This window comes from Capricornis sumatraensis, chromosome 17 (assembly GCF_032405125.1).
Source record: "Capricornis sumatraensis isolate serow.1 chromosome 17, serow.2, whole genome shotgun sequence".
Lineage (NCBI taxonomy): Eukaryota > Metazoa > Chordata > Mammalia > Artiodactyla > Bovidae > Capricornis > Capricornis sumatraensis.
The window spans coordinates 77,053,133-77,059,132 of NC_091085.1; positions in this window are offsets into that span (position 1 = coordinate 77,053,133).

The following is a 6,000-nucleotide window of genomic DNA, read 5'->3' on the forward strand; positions in this document are numbered from 1 at the left end:
AAAGAACCCTTCTGGGACTAGTCAGCCTGCAAATAAGGTGTGGTCATGTCATGGTTAAAAGCATTCATTTGGAAGAGGGAAGACCTGGATTTGAACTGTAGTCTTATAACTGTTTTTTTTTTTTTTTTGCTGTGCCTCAAGGCTTGAGGGGATCTTAGTTCTCTGACCAAGGAGAGAACCTGGGCCCCCTGCATAGACCCCTTTAACAAGACTGATGCTTTGGGCAGCTGGTGAATTATTGTGGGAACTGTGAAGGAGCCACACAGGGAGCTTAGAGGTTGGTCAGTGCTCAGGAGCTCCCCTCTGCCCTGATTTCCTGCTTTGATACCTCTGAGGGCTCTGGGGGCAACTGTGGCCTCACTAGGCAGAGAGTGAGAGACAGAGTTGCTGAGGTGGAGACAGAGTGAGGAAGGGGAGTCCCGACTCCCTGGCTTGTCGGGTTGGAAAGGTCCCTAGCTGTGGTTCCCTGCCTTTGTTAAGCAGAGGCGTGGTGTCCAGTTTGGTGAGAAGGCTGTACCCACAAATTTATTTAAATGGCTTTGGTAGCCCAGGTCTTCTTCCTTTTTTTTTTAAAATTGAAGTACAATTCACACAACATAAAGTTAACTATTTTAAGGTATAATTCAGTGGCATTTAGTACAAATATAATGTGATACAGTTATCACCTCTGTCTAGTTCCAAAGCATTTTTATCATCCCAAAGGGAAACATATACAGTCACAAACTTAGTTGCCCTGATCCCTGGTCAGGGGGCTAGGATCCCACATGTTACAGGGTGACTAGACCCACACGCCATAGTTACTGAGCCCAGGAGCTCTAGAGCCTGTGCTCGGCAACTAGAGAAAGTCTGCTAAACTAATGCTGTATTTTCCCCAGGTTATGTATTAGCATTTGAAATAGGAACCTTCTGGAGACATCAATCAAATTTATTAATCAAATTTATTTTTCCCAGGAAGACTAATTTTTTTGAAAGGGAAAGTAGGACCAATGAATGAAAGTTGCTGGGAGGTTGATTTTTGTCCCAGGATAAAAGAGAAACTCTCAAGAGAGCATCTTGGAGATAGCGAGCTCTTGTGTCCTAGGAGGTGACCACACAGAGGCCAGCTGATGTGTTGGTGGAGGGGCTTCCTCTATCCATTTGAAGGCTATAGAGGGGATGCTGGCCTCCTGAGGTGCATTTTGCAAGGGCTGTCTTTTTCACACCTGTTCCCAGAAACCCTTGCTCTCTCCTGCTTGAGTGGCTCCCTCCTTTGGTAGCGCCTGGAACACTGTAGGTATTGGGGTGCCTGCTGGGGTGGGTGCCTCCTGCAAGTGACTTGGCACTTTATCTCCCCTGCCTCCATCTCTCCTCTGCCTTTTCTGGCTTACCTCCTAGATAGAAATAACCCAGGGCCAAACATTAACTGTAAAACCATAAAACCACGTGAAGCTCAGGTGGTTTCCAGCAGCCTGGACTCTTGGTGCCCTGTTATCAAGAAATGTTGCCTCACCCCCCTGTGGGTGGGGAGGGTGGCTTGGCTGGAATGTTGAGGGGGACAAAGCACTTTAGGCTTCTTCCTTGGCAGAGCAGGGGGCAGAGGATGGCTCTATTGCCCGAGGCTCAGGTAAGGGCTATTTAGATCTGATCCTTGGGGCTTGGGGAGGGAGCATAGCAGCATCAACAAGAGGTGCCCTCATGTATGCAATCCTTGCTTGCTGTGGGCCTGATGTACACATACATATGTGCAGTGATTTCACGGACATTTACATAGTCCTGAAAAACACACCTTCCTCTCATGTACCCTGGTGTGTCCTCATCTACTGTGTCTTATTCAGCCCAGAGCCTGGCACAGTGCCTGAAATAACAACACATCTGTGTTGAACTGTTGGGTGAATGGTGATTTATGCCCATGCACATACTCATCTACACGTATATGCCTTTTCAGGAGGGGACTTGCAGATGCCACACATGGATGTCTGTATTATACCTACATACTGCACACACACTAGCATAAATGCACCTGTCTAAAAGCACTGGCACCTAAAAGTCATATATATATGGACATGTGAATTTATCTATAGATTCCTAGATGGCCCTGCTAAACAGCAAAGGTGATGACTGTGAGGAGACAGTATGGTTCCGTGGATGCAGGACAGGGCAAATATACTTCCACTGGGAAGCCCAGCTTCCAGCTGTGTGCTGGAGTGCTTGCCCACAGTCTAAAGCTTTTATGCCTCTCTTCTCCCTGGTAAGCAGTTTAGTGCACAAGGAGGGGCTGAGGGGAGCACACCAGAGCAAGTAGGAGCAAGTTCAGCATCTCCTGGCCTCTTGTAATCTCTTCAAAAAGTGTACTGGTTGGGAACTGTTGTTCCCTTGAAGGAAGACGAAAGAGGGGAGGGACTTTCTTAGTGGTCCAGCGGCTAACACTCTGTCTTCCCAATGCAGGGGGCCTGGATTTGATCCCTGGTCAGGGAACAAGGGACTCCCATGGATGGAGGAGCCTGGTGGGCCGCAGTCCATGGGATCTCGAAGAGTCAGACACGACTGAGCGACTTCACTTTCACTTTTCACTTTCATGCGTTGGAGAAGGAAATGGCAACCCACTCCAGTGTTCTTGCCTGGAGAATCCCAGGGACGGGGGAGCCCGGTGGGCTGCCGTCCATGGGGTCGCACAGAGTCAGACACGACTTAAGCGACTTCACTTTCACTTTTCACTTTCATGCATTGGAGAAGGAAATGGCAACCCACTCCAGCGTTCTTGCCTGGAGAATCCCAGGGACGGGGGAGCCTGGTGGGCTGCTGTCTATGGGGTCGCACAGAGTCAGACATGACTGAAGCGACTTAGCAGCAGCAGCAACAGGGAACAAGATCCCACATGTCACAACTAAGAATTCACAGACTGAAACTAAAGATCCCACATGCCCCAACAAAGACGGAAAATCCTGTGTACCACAGCTAAGACCTAGCCAAGTAAATAATACATCAAAAGAGGGGAGGAAAACAGTCTGAGATTCTAAAGAGGTGAAGCCCCAAGCAGGCTGGAGCCCAGTGGGAGGTATTCATGAAGTGTGCATGTGTATCCACGTGTTGGTATGGAGGCTGCAGCTAACTATAATTTCTTAAAAAGAGGGTGAGGCTTTGGTTTTGCTGTGTGCCACACACTCTGAAGCCCAGAACTGGGAGGTGAAAACTCTGGCATATGCTGGGGCTCTACCACCAACTTGCCATGTGGCCTTAAGAAGATGCTTCATGTCCATGTTACATGCTTCACACTCCAGTTAAGTGGTTGACTTGCTTCACAGGGGTTCCATGAGAATCCCAGGAGCTAAGAGAGCTTACAAGTACTTTGAGGAGTGAGGAATATTTCCCCGTGGTCAGGCCTTGTCCTCAGCTCAGTGAAAGGCATTTCAAATATTCCAGCATTCTCAACAATGAACCCATACATAGAATAAAGGTGGAACACAGTGCAGTTTCTACTCCCAAGAGAAGTAACCAAGTAGGAAGAAGTAACCATAGGAGTGGTCACTGCAACCTCAGTCTGTCTGTGTTAAATGCTTTCCACTGGGATAGAGTGCAGTATACTGAGGTGAACAGAGAGCTGTGGTCACAGGGCCTTGGGAAGTCAAAAAGGGTTTAAGGGGTGAGGATTGATGTGGTTTAGTTAGGGGGAGGGGGGATGGGGGGGCAGGAACTGGGGCACTTTGGATAGAGGGTTAGGGGATGGCACCAGAACCGTGCAGGCAGGAGAGGAATGGTGCCTCACCAGAGTAGGGATGGTAAAGATTGAACGGAAAGCAGGAGCCACCAGGTTAATTTCTGAGTCCTTTCTGGAACTGACCCAGTACAATGGTTAATCGTTTGACCTGTGAGGAATTCTTTGGACTCTGTCCCAGGCATACACACACAACTGGAGGATCCAGAGTGGCCTAGACTGGAGCTGAGGGGAAACTTGGAAGTCACTTCATCCAAGGCTGACCCTTTACCAGAGGCAAAACTGAGGTCAGGTGAGGACAAATACAAGGACTGCTGTTTCCTAGGGAGTTGGTTACAGAGCAGGACCTTGAACTCAGGTTTCCTGAGTTTTGGTCATCATCAACTGGGTTTTAAAAGTGGGCTGGTTTTCAGAGGCTTTCTGCCTAGTGTTGGGCAAACCTCAAATGTGGATCCTGACTTGTAAGAGTAGCTGTATGTATTTGCTGATTGTTCTGGAAGTAGAGGTTAACATTGCACACTGGCTAGGCTCCTGTATGTAGCCAAGATGGGCAGTTCCCAGGGATTTCATGGGTGACCAGAAGGCCCTCTGTGTTCCTACTTGGCTACTGATAGCTAACATTCTGCTGGTAGAACTTCATGGCCACAGACACAGGTAACACTGTTCTGCCCTGAGAGGAAGAGTCAGTTGGCATTATGTCAGTGTAAATGGGGCAAGCAGAGCCTTTCTGGCGGAAAGAAAGCATGAAGCCCAGCCTTTTCAATATGCTATAGAGGTTAGGAGCTTGGCTTTAGAATCAGGCAGAGTTTTTTCTTATTAAAAAAGCAATATCTCCTTATTACAGAAGAATCAGAAAATACCGAGGGCAATAATATCAGAAGAAATAGACTCCACAGTCCCCTTCTCCCCTTCCTGCTTAGACAGCCATCATTAATACTTAGGTGGATGTCCCTTTAGTTCCTTCTCTAAACATATACTGCATGTATGGGACAGTGAATGATGTACATGTGTGAGTGTTCATACATGGTTATTATTTATATGTATACTATATATGCATATAAATAAAAGTGTGTAATCTTGAATTCACTGTGTTCTGGGAAGTACATGCCAATGGACATCTCAGAGTGGGTCCCTTTGTGCTCAGCATTGTGCAAATTTGTTCAAATATCTTTTCCTGTCACTCTTTATTATCCTCTGCTGCTGCTGCTGCTGCTGCTGCTAAGTCACTTCAGTCGTGTCCGACTCTGTGTGACCCCATAGACGGCAGCCCACCAGGCTCCCTGGGATTCTCCAGGCAAGAATACTGGAGTGGGTTGCCATTGCCTTCTCCAATGCATGAAAGTGAAAAGTGAAAGTGAAGTCACTCTGTTGTATCCGACTCTTAGCGACCCCATGGACTGAGGCCCACCAGGCTCCTCCATCCATGGGATTTTTCAGGCAAGAGTGCTGGAGTGGGGTGCCATTGCCTTCTTTGTTATTATCCTCTGCTGCTGCTGCTGCTGAATCGCTTCAGTCGTGTCCGACTCTGTGCAACCCCATAGATGGCAGCCCATCAGGCTCCCCCGTCCCTAGGATTCTCCAGGCAAGAACACTGGAGTGGGTTGCCATTTCCTTCTCCAATGCATGAAAGTGAAAAGTGAAAGTGAAGTCACTCAGTCGTGTCCGACTCTTCGCGACCCCATGGGCTGCAGCCTACCAGGCTCCTCCGTCCATGGGATTTTCCAGGCAAGAGTGGTGGAGTGGGGTGCCGTTGCCTTCTCTGCTAGAGCAGTGTAAACTTGCTCTAGAAAGAAGTAGGGCAAACATTTTCTGAAAAAGGCCAGATAGTAGATATTTTGTTTAATGAGCCATGTAATCTCTGTCACACCCACTCAACTCAGCTGTTGTAGCACAAAAGCAGTAATAGTGTGCAAGTGAACAGACAGACTATAGTCCGATAAGAGTTTATTTATAGACATGATTTTGAACTTTGTATAATTTTTATATGCACAAAATATTATTATTCTTTTAATTTTTCAACCATTTAAAAATGTGAAAGCCATTCTGGTTCTAATGGAAATGTTCTGTATTTGTGCCATCAGATACAGTAGCCACAAGCCACATGTGACTATTGAGCATTTGAAATGTGACCAGTGCAGCTGAGGAACTGAATTTTTGATTTTATTTCACTTTAACTAATTTACATTTAAACAGCCACATATGGCTTGTGGCTCTTGTATTGAATACAGAATTATTTTCTGAGGGCTGCTGTAACAAAGTGCCACCAACTGGATGGCTTAAGACAACAGACACTTATTCCCTTACAGTTC